The sequence below is a fragment of the Ambystoma mexicanum genome, unplaced genomic scaffold (assembly GCF_040938575.1).
Source record: "Ambystoma mexicanum isolate Mex_15411 unplaced genomic scaffold, UKY_AmexF1_1 Mex_scaf46, whole genome shotgun sequence".
Lineage (NCBI taxonomy): Eukaryota > Metazoa > Chordata > Amphibia > Caudata > Ambystomatidae > Ambystoma > Ambystoma mexicanum.
The window spans coordinates 82743-99630 of record NW_027182462.1 but is presented as its reverse complement, the minus strand read 5'-3'; the positions used below and the strand labels follow the sequence as shown (position 1 = coordinate 99630).

General features: G+C 43.6%; 16 non-coding genes across 16 annotated transcripts; 12 read left to right on the top strand and 4 right to left on the bottom strand.

Annotated features, from left to right (window-relative positions):
• Positions 1–703: 703 nt before the first annotated feature.
• On the bottom strand, positions 704–798 carry TRNAI-UAU (transfer RNA isoleucine (anticodon UAU)). The gene is made up of 2 exons: positions 761–798; positions 704–739 (listed from the first exon to the last, which is right to left on the bottom strand). It is a non-coding gene; the product is annotated as a tRNA-Ile (tRNA).
• A 1022-nt stretch (positions 799–1820) lies between these two features.
• TRNAT-UGU (transfer RNA threonine (anticodon UGU)) lies at positions 1821–1892 on the top strand. The gene has a single exon. It is a non-coding gene; the product is annotated as a tRNA-Thr (tRNA).
• A 687-nt stretch (positions 1893–2579) lies between these two features.
• Positions 2580–2661, top strand: TRNAS-GCU (transfer RNA serine (anticodon GCU)). The gene has a single exon. It is a non-coding gene; the product is annotated as a tRNA-Ser (tRNA).
• Positions 2662–3207: 546 nt separating this feature from the next.
• TRNAT-CGU (transfer RNA threonine (anticodon CGU)) lies at positions 3208–3279 on the top strand. The gene has a single exon. It is a non-coding gene; the product is annotated as a tRNA-Thr (tRNA).
• A 1488-nt stretch (positions 3280–4767) lies between these two features.
• On the bottom strand, positions 4768–4862 carry TRNAI-UAU (transfer RNA isoleucine (anticodon UAU)). Its single transcript has 2 exons — positions 4825–4862; positions 4768–4803 (listed from the first exon to the last, which is right to left on the bottom strand). It is a non-coding gene; the product is annotated as a tRNA-Ile (tRNA).
• A 1022-nt stretch (positions 4863–5884) lies between these two features.
• Positions 5885–5956, top strand: TRNAT-UGU (transfer RNA threonine (anticodon UGU)). Its single transcript has one exon. It is a non-coding gene; the product is annotated as a tRNA-Thr (tRNA).
• Positions 5957–6643: 687 nt separating this feature from the next.
• Positions 6644–6725, top strand: TRNAS-GCU (transfer RNA serine (anticodon GCU)). The gene has a single exon. It is a non-coding gene; the product is annotated as a tRNA-Ser (tRNA).
• A 546-nt stretch (positions 6726–7271) lies between these two features.
• On the top strand, positions 7272–7343 carry TRNAT-CGU (transfer RNA threonine (anticodon CGU)). The gene has a single exon. It is a non-coding gene; the product is annotated as a tRNA-Thr (tRNA).
• Positions 7344–8842: 1499 nt separating this feature from the next.
• On the bottom strand, positions 8843–8937 carry TRNAI-UAU (transfer RNA isoleucine (anticodon UAU)). Its single transcript has 2 exons — positions 8900–8937; positions 8843–8878 (listed from the first exon to the last, which is right to left on the bottom strand). It is a non-coding gene; the product is annotated as a tRNA-Ile (tRNA).
• Positions 8938–9959: 1022 nt separating this feature from the next.
• TRNAT-UGU (transfer RNA threonine (anticodon UGU)) lies at positions 9960–10031 on the top strand. Its single transcript has one exon. It is a non-coding gene; the product is annotated as a tRNA-Thr (tRNA).
• A 687-nt stretch (positions 10032–10718) lies between these two features.
• TRNAS-GCU (transfer RNA serine (anticodon GCU)) lies at positions 10719–10800 on the top strand. Its single transcript has one exon. It is a non-coding gene; the product is annotated as a tRNA-Ser (tRNA).
• Positions 10801–11346: 546 nt separating this feature from the next.
• Positions 11347–11418, top strand: TRNAT-CGU (transfer RNA threonine (anticodon CGU)). Its single transcript has one exon. It is a non-coding gene; the product is annotated as a tRNA-Thr (tRNA).
• Positions 11419–12906: 1488 nt separating this feature from the next.
• TRNAI-UAU (transfer RNA isoleucine (anticodon UAU)) lies at positions 12907–13001 on the bottom strand. Its single transcript has 2 exons — positions 12964–13001; positions 12907–12942 (listed from the first exon to the last, which is right to left on the bottom strand). It is a non-coding gene; the product is annotated as a tRNA-Ile (tRNA).
• Positions 13002–14023: 1022 nt separating this feature from the next.
• Positions 14024–14095, top strand: TRNAT-UGU (transfer RNA threonine (anticodon UGU)). The gene has a single exon. It is a non-coding gene; the product is annotated as a tRNA-Thr (tRNA).
• A 687-nt stretch (positions 14096–14782) lies between these two features.
• TRNAS-GCU (transfer RNA serine (anticodon GCU)) lies at positions 14783–14864 on the top strand. Its single transcript has one exon. It is a non-coding gene; the product is annotated as a tRNA-Ser (tRNA).
• A 546-nt stretch (positions 14865–15410) lies between these two features.
• Positions 15411–15482, top strand: TRNAT-CGU (transfer RNA threonine (anticodon CGU)). The gene has a single exon. It is a non-coding gene; the product is annotated as a tRNA-Thr (tRNA).
• Positions 15483–16888: the final 1406 nt, after the last annotated feature.

Below are 16888 nucleotides of genomic sequence, written 5' to 3'. Positions count from 1 at the left end.
AGGCACTTCGCCTGACGAACGCCGGGCTTAGCCCTGCCGGGCCTAGCCCTGAGGGGCCTAACTGGGCATGGCCCTGTGTAAGGTAGGGTGAGCAGGGGACCACTTGCAACTAACCTTCGGCACCAATCAGGCATGGAGAGGTCTGTGCAAATGCCCAGCCCTTTAGCAATCTCGATCTGCAAAACCTTCAACTCCTAATTCTCATGGCTCCCAGAAGCCCTAGCCCATATGCAAATGAGGCGAGTTCCTATCAGCATCCTTGTTCTGCTTGATTTTATCAAAGTGACTGCCTGATTAGTGAAAGGGTATTTATTCTCAGAGGTTTGCTTCAAAGGCGATAATGCAGTAAATAGACAACATTATTCTTTGTAAGTTGATATTGTCTCCTGGATCCTACTCCAGTAACCCTTTTTCTACCTTTACAAATGTCTTCCGTAAGTGGTGCTCAGCAGAAAATGGAGTATAATAACAGTTGACATTTTTTATTTTCTGTTCTATTTTCAAAAACCCTCCGTAGCTGTATTTAAAGCGCAAACACCCCATAAATAACTTGCAATGAGTATTCCATGTCTAAAAGGCAGAGGAGCTGTCATACAACATTAACTGACAATCAAGGAAACCTTGAGGTGAACCAAAAAATGTCCAGAACATTTATTGGTTCAATAATTCAGTTTTGAGGTGAATTAGTAAAAAGTTCCAAAGTTGCTCCAGGTGAGGCTTGAACTCACAACCTCGGCATTGCTCACTGCATGTACTGCTGTATAAGTACCGCGCGCTAACCGATTGCGCCACTGGAGCTGCTGTGTTTTGGTTTTCGACATGAAACTACACCCACAAACACACACACAAGTGTACAAAAGCACCCACAAGCTCTGGCATTGTCTTTTTAGCTGACACCAAATTATGGGTGCCTTGTAGTGCCCATATTGTGCCACTGGAGCTTACCTTTTAGCCTGATATACACTTTGCCACTGATGTTCAGCCAATGGTGCAGTCAAATGTCCCTTCTACATTTTTGTCATGCTGCAGGCAGTGCCACTGGAGCCAGCATGATGCTCTTCCTCATATTCAACACGTGTCAATTGAAACACCTCCCAATGTCATCTTGGCGATGCCTATAAACACCCCAGGACTTTGATGAATTTTTCTCAACAGCAAGTGAGGCAGTTTTCCTGCAAACGGCTGGATGTACCTCAACAAGGAACGCATTGTGGTTCTATTTTGAAGATGTTTGTGTTATTACCTGTAAAGACTTGAATGCCTAACATAATCCCTGTAGACGAGGTGGCCGAGTGGTTAAGGCGATGGACTGCTAATCTGCTGTACACGCGTGGTTTCGAATCCCACCTTTGTCGATTTTAACTTTTGAAATCTTTTTTAAACATCTGCATTGCTCTAAGCACCATTGCCATTGGCTTTCAAAGAACATACAGACAAAAGTGAAAATATGCATGTTAGTTGATTAAGAAGGACACAAACAAGGTTGTCGTGTTACTGGCAGGAATGCAATCTGCTGTGCTTGACTACCCTTTGAGCCAGAATCCGGATAGAAATTTAAAAAAGCAAAGGTAATATCCATATTGTCTCTCTGCTGCCATGTACATGTTTTTTTCAACTTTCACGCATCACATCTCCTCATTAGTCACCCTAAAATTGCACGGAATACGCACAAATTAGCTGCTCCTCAAAAAATCGGCCAGAAAAAAACAGGTCAAATCACAATCATATACATACATTCTCACACACCCTTCAAATATGTCTACCCAGTAAACATCATGTTGTGTGCTCGTTGTGTTGCTGTTATGCGTCGTAACCTGAGGGGCTCTGTAGCTCAGTGGCAGAGCACTGGTCTTGTAAACCAGGGGTCGTGAGTTCGATCCTCATCAGGGCCTCCAAATGGTAATTTTCTTGAACATTGTTGAATAGGAACTGATATTGCACATTGTACCTGTGCAACCTTTTACCAATGGATTCGGGCCTATAACAAAGCCACAAGCGCAAGGTGTCTGAATAGTCTGTGGGGAAGGTCGGCTTTCTGGACCTAATTTCTTCAAGAAAAAGACCTTGATAATTTTGTGATGACAGATGCAGATGATCACGGTGAAGCCCTTACTCTATTGAACAGTACAGCGGTTCTGGGTTGCACGCCTTTCTCTATTTTCAGGGACGTTGATGTGGCAAAATTTAATTGGAAAAGGGTTATTGCCATCACTCACTATTTAAATTCAATGACATCACAGGAAGCAGCAGCATCTGAACTTTGATCTTGGCTGGAAACGTTGAATGATGCCAAACACTGGGAAACTGGAGCTTGCGTTATGCTGGTTTTACTACTAATGGTGTGCCATACGGAAGCTCAAGCACCTTCCTCTGGATTAGTGTTGTGAACCCTCCAGGAGCTCTAGTTATATTTTTCTGAACTTCAACTTGATGTGTTTATCTATCAATGGCCGGGTAAGGAAGAACGAGTCAACGATCTTGTTTCTATTATGACAAACATGATCTATTTTTCACTGACTTTGCACCACCATTGTTTTATCTCTTCTTTAAGCATGGGATTCGAGCACCGTTCCCAAACAGACGAGGTGGCCGAGTGGTTAAGGCGATGGACTGCTAATCCATTGTGCTCTGCACGCGTGGGTTCGAATCCCACCTTCGTCGTATTTTTTCTTTATAGTCTGCATTTAAACATAGACCAAAGTCTTTCAACCTCCCTGTGAAAGACAGGAATGAGTACAGATATGGAAATAGAGATGTAAAAATAAGTTCATTGGTGCAGGCGGAGAATGAAATTAGTCAAAGACTTTCCTCGTAGGTTTCCATTCTTTACTATTATAGGAGCCAAAATCAGCGCAGTTAGTAAACTCCCAAGCTTACATCCCAAATTCTTTTTTCTTTTAGTTGTCTGCCTTTTACATGTTCCTTTTGCCATCATTCTGACCTGCTATCTAAACTCATGAACCTGTTCAGCATCCTACTCAATACATACATACCCGTAAAAGTACATACTCAAACGCATACCGACAATGTATCACCAACATAAGCACACACGCTTTCGCAAATCAGATGTATGATGACGTACTGAACACATGCAGAGATATACAGCCATTTTTACACAACCAGAAATTCATATACCTGGAGATCTACCTAGGTAAAAACCATGGTTTCTTTGCACTTTCTGTTGTTGGCTGTGAGCAAGCAGCAGGTGGCCTTGTAGCTCAGTGGCAGAGCACTGGTCTCGTAAACCAGGGGTCATGAGTTCAAACCTCATCAGGGCCTCGGGCGGATTATTTTCAAAAAGCACGGGGAAGAGAAGCCAGAGTTGCACCATCTACAGAGAACCTTTTATGACGGGATGCATCCTCATAATTGAAGTCTTCCACAGAAGGAGTGAAATAGAGTTCGAGAGGAAGGCCTAATGTTTTCAGGCAAAGACTGACAAAAACCTTGCAATGTCGCATGTAGCTGCTTTGGTGAAAAGACTGTTCAAGTTCACAATGCAACGGAGGGGTGTTCCCCATCTCCATACAATCATCTCTTTGATAATGTAAACGTGCCAGGCGTGTTGAAAGACAAAGACAGACACAACCGCACATACCAGTTGAAGAAAGACAGCCAGCAAACACATTTGTATAGAGGTAAGCAAGCCTCAATTAGAGATGTGAGTCCCTCCGTTTCTGCGGGAGTCCACAAGTTTAATAAAAAATGAACACATATCTTTCATGTTCTAATGATTACCAATCTTTCTGATTAGCTCTGCATAGCTCCAATGGCTATGTGTGTGTGTGTGTGTGTATGTGCCCGTGTGTGTAGGGGAAGGGGTCGGTAGATGTGTTCACGCAGAGCAAGTTGCATACATCGCCAACAGCCATTCTCTCCTGCTCCTGTGCATCCAGTTCGGAAGCGAACCCACCCAATTGTTCTATATGTCTGCTACCCTGACCGCATTCACACATCATTGGCTATTAGTATGCAGCTTGTGGGCGCTGTCAATGGGATATAAGCACCATTCCCCATGTCTGCAATAGCTAGACCAGATTCTGAGGTATGATGAGCAGGGGTCCAGGCACTTCGCCTGACGAACGCCGGGCTTAGCCCTGCCGGGCCTAGCCCTGAGGGGCCTAACTGGGCATGGCCCTGTGTAAGGTAGGGTGAGCAGGGGACCACTTGCAACTAACCTTCGGCACCAATCAGGCATGGAGAGGTCTGTGCAAATGCCCAGCCCTTTAGCAATCTCGATCTGCAAAACCTTCAACTCCTAATTCTCATGGCTCCCAGAAGCCCTAGCCCATATGCAAATGAGGCGAGTTCCTATCAGCATCCTTGTTCTGCTTGATTTTATCAAAGTGACTGCCTGATTAGTGAAAGGGTATTTATTCTCAGAGGTTTGCTTCAAAGGCGATAATGCAGTAAATAGACAACATTATTCTTTGTAAGTTGATATTGTCTCCTGGATCCTACTCCAGTAACCCTTTTTCTACCTTTACAAATGTCTTCCGTAAGTGGTGCTCAGCAGAAAATGGAGTATAATAACAGTTGACATTTTTTATTTTCTGTTCTATTTTCAAAAACCCTCCGTAGCTGTATTTAAAGCGCAAACACCCCATAAATAACTTGCAATGAGTATTCCATGTCTAAAAGGCAGAGGAGCTGTCATACAACATTAACTGACAATCAAGGAAACCTTGAGGTGAACCAAAAAATGTCCAGAACATTTATTGGTTCAATAATTCAGTTTTGAGGTGAATTAGTAAAAAGTTCCAAAGTTGCTCCAGGTGAGGCTTGAACTCACAACCTCGGCATTGCTCACTGCATGTACTGCTGTATAAGTACCGCGCGCTAACCGATTGCGCCACTGGAGCTGCTGTGTTTTGGTTTTCGACATGAAACTACACCCACAAACACACACACAAGTGTACAAAAGCACCCACAAGCTCTGGCATTGTCTTTTTAGCTGACACCAAATTATGGGTGCCTTGTAGTGCCCATATTGTGCCACTGGAGCTTACCTTTTAGCCTGATATACACTTTGCCACTGATGTTCAGCCAATGGTGCAGTCAAATGTCCCTTCTACATTTTTGTCATGCTGCAGGCAGTGCCACTGGAGCCAGCATGATGCTCTTCCTCATATTCAACACGTGTCAATTGAAACACCTCCCAATGTCATCTTGGCGATGCCTATAAACACCCCAGGACTTTGATGAATTTTTCTCAACAGCAAGTGAGGCAGTTTTCCTGCAAACGGCTGGATGTACCTCAACAAGGAACGCATTGTGGTTCTATTTTGAAGATGTTTGTGTTATTACCTGTAAAGACTTGAATGCCTAACATAATCCCTGTAGACGAGGTGGCCGAGTGGTTAAGGCGATGGACTGCTAATCTGCTGTACACGCGTGGTTTCGAATCCCACCTTTGTCGATTTTAACTTTTGAAATCTTTTTTAAACATCTGCATTGCTCTAAGCACCATTGCCATTGGCTTTCAAAGAACATACAGACAAAAGTGAAAATATGCATGTTAGTTGATTAAGAAGGACACAAACAAGGTTGTCGTGTTACTGGCAGGAATGCAATCTGCTGTGCTTGACTACCCTTTGAGCCAGAATCCGGATAGAAATTTAAAAAAGCAAAGGTAATATCCATATTGTCTCTCTGCTGCCATGTACATGTTTTTTTCAACTTTCACGCATCACATCTCCTCATTAGTCACCCTAAAATTGCACGGAATACGCACAAATTAGCTGCTCCTCAAAAAATCGGCCAGAAAAAAACAGGTCAAATCACAATCATATACATACATTCTCACACACCCTTCAAATATGTCTACCCAGTAAACATCATGTTGTGTGCTCGTTGTGTTGCTGTTATGCGTCGTAACCTGAGGGGCTCTGTAGCTCAGTGGCAGAGCACTGGTCTTGTAAACCAGGGGTCGTGAGTTCGATCCTCATCAGGGCCTCCAAATGGTAATTTTCTTGAACATTGTTGAATAGGAACTGATATTGCACATTGTACCTGTGCAACCTTTTACCAATGGATTCGGGCCTATAACAAAGCCACAAGCGCAAGGTGTCTGAATAGTCTGTGGGGAAGGTCGGCTTTCTGGACCTAATTTCTTCAAGAAAAAGACCTTGATAATTTTGTGATGACAGATGCAGATGATCACGGTGAAGCCCTTACTCTATTGAACAGTACAGCGGTTCTGGGTTGCACGCCTTTCTCTATTTTCAGGGACGTTGATGTGGCAAAATTTAATTGGAAAAGGGTTATTGCCATCACTCACTATTTAAATTCAATGACATCACAGGAAGCAGCAGCATCTGAACTTTGATCTTGGCTGGAAACGTTGAATGATGCCAAACACTGGGAAACTGGAGCTTGCGTTATGCTGGTTTTACTACTAATGGTGTGCCATACGGAAGCTCAAGCACCTTCCTCTGGATTAGTGTTGTGAACCCTCCAGGAGCTCTTGTTATATTTTTCTGAACTTCAACTTGATGTGTTTATCTATCAATGGCCGGGTAAGGAAGAACGAGTCAACGATCTTGTTTCTATTATGACAAACATGATCTATTTTTCACTGACTTTGCACCACCATTGTTTTATCTCTTCTTTAAGCATGGGATTCGAGCACCGTTCCCAAACAGACGAGGTGGCCGAGTGGTTAAGGCGATGGACTGCTAATCCATTGTGCTCTGCACGCGTGGGTTCGAATCCCACCTTCGTCGTATTTTTTCTTTATAGTCTGCATTTAAACATAGACCAAAGTCTTTCAACCTCCCTGTGAAAGACAGGAATGAGTACAGATATGGAAATAGAGATGTAAAAATAAGTTCATTGGTGCAGGCGGAGAATGAAATTAGTCAAAGACTTTCCTCGTAGGTTTCCATTCTTTACTATTATAGGAGCCAAAATCAGCGCAGTTAGTAAACTCCCAAGCTTGCATCCCAAATTCTTTTTTCTTTTAGTTGTCTGCCTTTTACATGTTCCTTTTGCCATCATTCTGACCTGCTATCTAAACTCATGAACCTGTTCAGCATCCTACTCAATACATACATACCCGTAAAAGTACATACTCAAACGCATACCGACAATGTATCACCAACATAAGCACACACGCTTTCGCAAATCAGATGTATGATGACGTACTGAACACATGCAGAGATATACAGCCATTTTTACACAACCAGAAATTCATATACCTGGAGATCTACCTAGGTAAAAACCATGGTTTCTTTGCACTTTCTGTTGTTGGCTGTGAGCAAGCAGCAGGTGGCCTTGTAGCTCAGTGGCAGAGCACTGGTCTCGTAAACCAGGGGTCATGAGTTCAAACCTCATCAGGGCCTCGGGCGGATTATTTTCAAAAAGCACGGGGAAGAGAAGCCAGAGTTGCACCATCTACAGAGAACCTTTTATGACGGGATGCATCCTCATAATTGAAGTCTTCCACAGAAGGAGTGAAATAGAGTTCGAGAGGAAGGCCTAATGTTTTCAGGCAAAGACTGACAAAAACCTTGCAATGTCGCATGTAGCTGCTTTGGTGAAAAGACTGTTCAAGTTCACAATGCAACGGAGGGGTGTTCCCCATCTCCATACAATCATCTCTTTGATAATGTAAACGTGCCAGGCGTGTTGAAAGACAAAGACAGACACAACCGCACATACCAGTTGAAGAAAGACAGCCAGCAAACACATTTGTATAGAGGTAAGCAAGCCTCAATTAGAGATGTGAGTCCCTCCGTTTCTGCGGGAGTCCACAAGTTTAATAAAAAATGAACACATATCTTTCATGTTCTAATGATTACCAATCTTTCTGATTAGCTCTGCATAGCTCCAATGGCTATGTGTGTGTGTGTGTGTGTATGTGCCCGTGTGTGTAGGGGAAGGGGTCGGTAGATGTGTTCACGCAGAGCAAGTTGCATACATCGCCAACAGCCATTCTCTCCTGCTCCTGTGCATCCAGTTCGGAAGCGAACCCACCCAATTGTTCTATATGTCTGCTACCCTGACCGCATTCACACATCATTGGCTATTAGTATGCAGCTTGTGGGCGCTGTCAATGGGATATAAGCACCATTCCCCATGTCTGCAATAGCTAGACCAGATTCTGAGGTATGATGAGCAGGGGTCCAGGCACTTCGCCTGACGAACGCCTGACAAACGCCGGGCTTAGCCCTGCCGGGCCTAGCCCTGATGGGCCTAACTGGGCATGGCCCTGTGTAAGGTAGGGTGAGCAGGGGACCACTTGCAACTAACCTTCGGCACCAATCAGGCATGGAGAGGTCTGTGCAAATGCCCAGCCCTTTAGCAATCTCGATCTGCAAAACCTTCAACTCCTAATTCTCATGGCTCCCAGAAGCCCTAGCCCATATGCAAATGAGGCGAGTTCCTATCAGCATCCTTGTTCTGCTTGATTTTATCAAAGTGACTGCCTGATTAGTGAAAGGGTATTTATTCTCAGAGGTTTGCTTCAAAGGCGATAATGCAGTAAATAGACAACATTATTCTTTGTAAGTTGATATTGTCTCCTGGATCCTACTCCAGTAACCCTTTTTCTACCTTTACAAATGTCTTCCGTAAGTGGTGCTCAGCAGAAAATGGAGTATAATAACAGTTGACATTTTTTATTTTCTGTTCTATTTTCAAAAACCCTCCATAGCTGTATTTAAAGCGCAAACACCCCATAAATAACTTGCAATGAGTATTCCATGTCTAAAAGGCAGAGGAGCTGTCATACAACATTAACTGACAATCAAGGAAACCTTGAGGTGAACCAAAAAATGTCCAGAACATTTATTGGTTCAATAATTCAGTTTTGAGGTGAATTAGTAAAAAGTTCCAAAGTTGCTCCAGGTGAGGCTTGAACTCACAACCTCGGCATTGCTCACTGCATGTACTGCTGTATAAGTACCGCGCGCTAACCGATTGCGCCACTGGAGCTGCTGTGTTTTGGTTTTCGACATGAAACTACACCCACAAACACACACACAAGTGTACAAAAGCACCCACAAGCTCTGGCATTGTCTTTTTAGCTGACACCAAATTATGGGTGCCTTGTAGTGCCCATATTGTGCCACTGGAGCTTACCTTTTAGCCTGATATACACTTTGCCACTGATGTTCAGCCAATGGTGCAGTCAAATGTCCCTTCTACATTTTTGTCATGCTGCAGGCAGTGCCACTGGAGCCAGCATGATGCTCTTCCTCATATTCAACACGTGTCAATTGAAACACCTCCCAATGTCATCTTGGCGATGCCTATAAACACCCCAGGACTTTGATGAATTTTTCTCAACAGCAAGTGAGGCAGTTTTCCTGCAAACGGCTGGATGTACCTCAACAAGGAACGCATTGTGGTTCTATTTTGAAGATGTTTGTGTTATTACCTGTAAAGACTTGAATGCCTAACATAATCCCTGTAGACGAGGTGGCCGAGTGGTTAAGGCGATGGACTGCTAATCTGCTGTACACGCGTGGTTTCGAATCCCACCTTTGTCGATTTTAACTTTTGAAATCTTTTTTAAACATCTGCATTGCTCTAAGCACCATTGCCATTGGCTTTCAAAGAACATACAGACAAAAGTGAAAATATGCATGTTAGTTGATTAAGAAGGACACAAACAAGGTTGTCGTGTTACTGGCAGGAATGCAATCTGCTGTGCTTGACTACCCTTTGAGCCAGAATCCGGATAGAAATTTAAAAAAGCAAAGGTAATATCCATATTGTCTCTCTGCTGCCATGTACATGTTTTTTTCAACTTTCACGCATCACATCTCCTCATTAGTCACCCTAAAATTGCACGGAATACGCACAAATTAGCTGCTCCTCAAAAAATCGGCCAGAAAAAAACAGGTCAAATCACAATCATATACATACATTCTCACACACCCTTCAAATATGTCTACCCAGTAAACATCATGTTGTGTGCTCGTTGTGTTGCTGTTATGCGTCGTAACCTGAGGGGCTCTGTAGCTCAGTGGCAGAGCACTGGTCTTGTAAACCAGGGGTCGTGAGTTCGATCCTCATCAGGGCCTCCAAATGGTAATTTTCTTGAACATTGTTGAATAGGAACTGATATTGCACATTGTACCTGTGCAACCATTTACCAATGGATTCGGGCCTATAACAAAGCCACAAGCGCAAGGTGTCTGAATAGTCTGTGGGGAAGGTCGGCTTTCTGGACCTAATTTCTTCAAGAAAAAGACCTTGATAATTTTGTGATGACAGATGCAGATGATCACGGTGAAGCCCTTACTCTATTGAACAGTACAGCGGTTCTGGGTTGCACGCCTTTCTCTATTTTCAGGGACGTTGATGTGGCAAAATTTAATTGGAAAAGGGTTATTGCCATCACTCACTATTTAAATTCAATGACATCACAGGAAGCAGCAGCATCTGAACTTTGATCTTGGCTGGAAACGTTGAATGATGCCAAACACTGGGAAACTGGAGCTTGCGTTATGCTGGTTTTACTACTAATGGTGTGCCATACGGAAGCTCAAGCACCTTCCTCTGGATTAGTGTTGTGAACCCTCCAGGAGCTCTTGTTATATTTTTCTGAACTTCAACTTGATGTGTTTATCTATCAATGGCCGGGTAAGGAAGAACGAGTCAACGATCTTGTTTCTATTATGACAAACATGATCTATTTTTCACTGACTTTGCACCACCATTGTTTTATCTCTTCTTTAAGCATGGGATTCGAGCACCGTTCCCAAACAGACGAGGTGGCCGAGTGGTTAAGGCGATGGACTGCTAATCCATTGTGCTCTGCACGCGTGGGTTCGAATCCCACCTTCGTCGTATTTTTTCTTTATAGTCTGCATTTAAACATAGACCAAAGTCTTTCAACCTCCCTGTGAAAGACAGGAATGAGTACAGATATGGAAATAGAGATGTAAAAATAAGTTCATTGGTGCAGGCGGAGAATGAAATTAGTCAAAGACTTTCCTCGTAGGTTTCCATTCTTTACTATTATAGGAGCCAAAATCAGCGCAGTTAGTAAACTCCCAAGCTTACATCCCAAATTCTTTTTTCTTTTAGTTGTCTGCCTTTTACATGTTCCTTTTGCCATCATTCTGACCTGCTATCTAAACTCATGAACCTGTTCAGCATCCTACTCAATACATACATACCCGTAAAAGTACATACTCAAACGCATACCGACAATGTATCACCAACATAAGCACACACGCTTTCGCAAATCAGATGTATGATGACGTACTGAACACATGCAGAGATATACAGCCATTTTTACACAACCAGAAATTCATATACCTGGAGATCTACCTAGGTAAAAACCATGGTTTCTTTGCACTTTCTGTTGTTGGCTGTGAGCAAGCAGCAGGTGGCCTTGTAGCTCAGTGGCAGAGCACTGGTCTCGTAAACCAGGGGTCATGAGTTCAAACCTCATCAGGGCCTCGGGCGGATTATTTTCAAAAAGCACGGGGAAGAGAAGCCAGAGTTGCACCATCTACAGAGAACCTTTTATGACGGGATGCATCCTCATAATTGAAGTCTTCCACAGAAGGAGTGAAATAGAGTTCGAGAGGAAGGCCTAATGTTTTCAGGCAAAGACTGACAAAAACCTTGCAATGTCGCATGTAGCTGCTTTGGTGAAAAGACTGTTCAAGTTCACAATGCAACGGAGGGGTGTTCCCCATCTCCATACAATCATCTCTTTGATAATGTAAACGTGCCAGGCGTGTTGAAAGACAAAGACAGACACAACCGCACATACCAGTTGAAGAAAGACAGCCAGCAAACACATTTGTATAGAGGTAAGCAAGCCTCAATTAGAGATGTGAGTCCCTCCGTTTCTGCGGGAGTCCACAAGTTTAATAAAAAATGAACACATATCTTTCATGTTCTAATGATTACCAATCTTTCTGATTAGCTCTGCATAGCTCCAATGGCTATGTGTGTGTGTGTGTGTGTATGTGCCCGTGTGTGTAGGGGAAGGGGTCGGTAGATGTGTTCACGCAGAGCAAGTTGCATACATCGCCAACAGCCATTCTCTCCTGCTCCTGTGCATCCAGTTCGGAAGCGAACCCACCCAATTGTTCTATATGTCTGCTACCCTGACCGCATTCACACATCATTGGCTATTAGTATGCAGCTTGTGGGCGCTGTCAATGGGATATAAGCACCATTCCCCATGTCTGCAATAGCTAGACCAGATTCTGAGGTATGATGAGCAGGGGTCCAGGCACTTCGCCTGACGAACGCCGGGCTTAGCCCTGCCGGGCCTAGCCCTGAGGGGCCTAACTGGGCATGGCCCTGTGTAAGGTAGGGTGAGCAGGGGACCACTTGCAACTAACCTTCGGCACCAATCAGGCATGGAGAGGTCTGTGCAAATGCCCAGCCCTTTAGCAATCTCGATCTGCAAAACCTTCAACTCCTAATTCTCATGGCTCCCAGAAGCCCTAGCCCATATGCAAATGAGGCGAGTTCCTATCAGCATCCTTGTTCTGCTTGATTTTATCAAAGTGACTGCCTGATTAGTGAAAGGGTATTTATTCTCAGAGGTTTGCTTCAAAGGCGATAATGCAGTAAATAGACAACATTATTCTTTGTAAGTTGATATTGTCTCCTGGATCCTACTCCAGTAACCCTTTTTCTACCTTTACAAATGTCTTCCGTAAGTGGTGCTCAGCAGAAAATGGAGTATAATAACAGTTGACATTTTTTATTTTCTGTTCTATTTTCAAAAACCCTCCGTAGCTGTATTTAAAGCGCAAACACCCCATAAATAACTTGCAATGAGTATTCCATGTCTAAAAGGCAGAGGAGCTGTCATACAACATTAACTGACAATCAAGGAAACCTTGAGGTGAACCAAAAAATGTCCAGAACATTTATTGGTTCAATAATTCAGTTTTGAGGTGAATTAGTAAAAAGTTCCAAAGTTGCTCCAGGTGAGGCTTGAACTCACAACCTCGGCATTGCTCACTGCATGTACTGCTGTATAAGTACCGCGCGCTAACCGATTGCGCCACTGGAGCTGCTGTGTTTTGGTTTTCGACATGAAACTACACCCACAAACACACACACAAGTGTACAAAAGCACCCACAAGCTCTGGCATTGTCTTTTTAGCTGACACCAAATTATGGGTGCCTTGTAGTGCCCATATTGTGCCACTGGAGCTTACCTTTTAGCCTGATATACACTTTGCCACTGATGTTCAGCCAATGGTGCAGTCAAATGTCCCTTCTACATTTTTGTCATGCTGCAGGCAGTGCCACTGGAGCCAGCATGATGCTCTTCCTCATATTCAACACGTGTCAATTGAAACACCTCCCAATGTCATCTTGGCGATGCCTATAAACACCCCAGGACTTTGATGAATTTTTCTCAACAGCAAGTGAGGCAGTTTTCCTGCAAACGGCTGGATGTACCTCAACAAGGAACGCATTGTGGTTCTATTTTGAAGATGTTTGTGTTATTACCTGTAAAGACTTGAATGCCTAACATAATCCCTGTAGACGAGGTGGCCGAGTGGTTAAGGCGATGGACTGCTAATCTGCTGTACACGCGTGGTTTCGAATCCCACCTTTGTCGATTTTAACTTTTGAAATCTTTTTTAAACATCTGCATTGCTCTAAGCACCATTGCCATTGGCTTTCAAAGAACATACAGACAAAAGTGAAAATATGCATGTTAGTTGATTAAGAAGGACACAAACAAGGTTGTCGTGTTACTGGCAGGAATGCAATCTGCTGTGCTTGACTACCCTTTGAGCCAGAATCCGGATAGAAATTTAAAAAAGCAAAGGTAATATCCATATTGTCTCTCTGCTGCCATGTACATGTTTTTTTCAACTTTCACGCATCACATCTCCTCATTAGTCACCCTAAAATTGCACGGAATACGCACAAATTAGCTGCTCCTCAAAAAATCGGCCAGAAAAAAACAGGTCAAATCACAATCATATACATACATTCTCACACACCCTTCAAATATGTCTACCCAGTAAACATCATGTTGTGTGCTCGTTGTGTTGCTGTTATGCGTCGTAACCTGAGGGGCTCTGTAGCTCAGTGGCAGAGCACTGGTCTTGTAAACCAGGGGTCGTGAGTTCGATCCTCATCAGGGCCTCCAAATGGTAATTTTCTTGAACATTGTTGAATAGGAACTGATATTGCACATTGTACCTGTGCAACCTTTTACCAATGGATTCGGGCCTATAACAAAGCCACAAGCGCAAGGTGTCTGAATAGTCTGTGGGGAAGGTCGGCTTTCTGGACCTAATTTCTTCAAGAAAAAGACCTTGATAATTTTGTGATGACAGATGCAGATGATCACGGTGAAGCCCTTACTCTATTGAACAGTACAGCGGTTCTGGGTTGCACGCCTTTCTCTATTTTCAGGGACGTTGATGTGGCAAAATTTAATTGGAAAAGGGTTATTGCCATCACTCACTATTTAAATTCAATGACATCACAGGAAGCAGCAGCATCTGAACTTTGATCTTGGCTGGAAACGTTGAATGATGCCAAACACTGGGAAACTGGAGCTTGCGTTATGCTGGTTTTACTACTAATGGTGTGCCATACGGAAGCTCAAGCACCTTCCTCTGGATTAGTGTTGTGAACCCTCCAGGAGCTCTAGTTATATTTTTCTGAACTTCAACTTGATGTGTTTATCTATCAATGGCCGGGTAAGGAAGAACGAGTCAACGATCTTGTTTCTATTATGACAAACATGATCTATTTTTCACTGACTTTGCACCACCATTGTTTTATCTCTTCTTTAAGCATGGGATTCGAGCACCGTTCCCAAACAGACGAGGTGGCCGAGTGGTTAAGGCGATGGACTGCTAATCCATTGTGCTCTGCACGCGTGGGTTCGAATCCCACCTTCGTCGTATTTTTTCTTTATAGTCTGCATTTAAACATAGACCAAAGTCTTTCAACCTCCCTGTGAAAGACAGGAATGAGTACAGATATGGAAATAGAGATGTAAAAATAAGTTCATTGGTGCAGGCGGAGAATGAAATTAGTCAAAGACTTTCCTCGTAGGTTTCCATTCTTTACTATTATAGGAGCCAAAATCAGCGCAGTTAGTAAACTCCCAAGCTTACATCCCAAATTCTTTTTTCTTTTAGTTGTCTGCCTTTTACATGTTCCTTTTGCCATCATTCTGACCTGCTATCTAAACTCATGAACCTGTTCAGCATCCTACTCAATACATACATACCCGTAAAAGTACATACTCAAACGCATACCGACAATGTATCACCAACATAAGCACACACGCTTTCGCAAATCAGATGTATGATGACGTACTGAACACATGCAGAGATATACAGCCATTTTTACACAACCAGAAATTCATATACCTGGAGATCTACCTAGGTAAAAACCATGGTTTCTTTGCACTTTCTGTTGTTGGCTGTGAGCAAGCAGCAGGTGGCCTTGTAGCTCAGTGGCAGAGCACTGGTCTCGTAAACCAGGGGTCATGAGTTCAAACCTCATCAGGGCCTCGGGCGGATTATTTTCAAAAAGCACGGGGAAGAGAAGCCAGAGTTGCACCATCTACAGAGAACCTTTTATGACGGGATGCATCCTCATAATTGAAGTCTTCCACAGAAGGAGTGAAATAGAGTTCGAGAGGAAGGCCTAATGTTTTCAGGCAAAGACTGACAAAAACCTTGCAATGTCGCATGTAGCTGCTTTGGTGAAAAGACTGTTCAAGTTCACAATGCAACGGAGGGGTGTTCCCCATCTCCATACAATCATCTCTTTGATAATGTAAACGTGCCAGGCGTGTTGAAAGACAAAGACAGACACAACCGCACATACCAGTTGAAGAAAGACAGCCAGCAAACACATTTGTATAGAGGTAAGCAAGCCTCAATTAGAGATGTGAGTCCCTCCGTTTCTGCGGGAGTCCACAAGTTTAATAAAAAATGAACACATATCTTTCATGTTCTAATGATTACCAATCTTTCTGATTAGCTCTGCATAGCTCCAATGGCTATGTGTGTGTGTGTGTGTGTATGTGCCCGTGTGTGTAGGGGAAGGGGTCGGTAGATGTGTTCACGCAGAGCAAGTTGCATACATCGCCAACAGCCATTCTCTCCTGCTCCTGTGCATCCAGTTCGGAAGCGAACCCACCCAATTGTTCTATATGTCTGCTACCCTGACCGCATTCACACATCATTGGCTATTAGTATGCAGCTTGTGGGCGCTGTCAATGGGATATAAGCACCATTCCCCATGTCTGCAATAGCTAGACCAGATTCTGAGGTATGATGAGCAGGGGTCCAGGCACTTCGCCTGACGAACGCCGGGCTTAGCCCTGCCGGGCCTAGCCCTGAGGGGCCTAACTGGGCATGGCCCTGTGTAAGGTAGGGTGAGCAGGGGACCACTTGCAACTAACCTTCGGCACCAATCAGGCATGGAGAGGTCTGTGCAAATGCCCAGCCCTTTAGCAATCTCGATCTGCAAAACCTTCAACTCCTAATTCTCATGGCTCCCAGAAGCCCTAGCCCATATGCAAATGAGGCGAGTTCCTATCAGCATCCTTGTTCTGCTTGATTTTATCAAAGTGACTGCCTGATTAGTGAAAGGGTATTTATTCTCAGAGGTTTGCTTCAAAGGCGATAATGCAGTAAATAGACAACATTATTCTTTGTAAGTTGATATTGTCTCCTGGATCCTACTCCAGTAACCCTTTTTCTACCTTTACAAATGTCTTCCGTAAGTGGTGCTCAGCAGAAAATGGAGTATAATAACAGTTGACATTTTTTATTTTCTGTTCTATTTTCAAAAACCCTCCGTAGCTGTATTTAAAGCGCAAACACCCCATAAATAACTTGCAATGAGTATTCCATGTCTAAAAGGCAGAGGAGCTGTCATACAACATTAACTGACAATCAAGGAAACC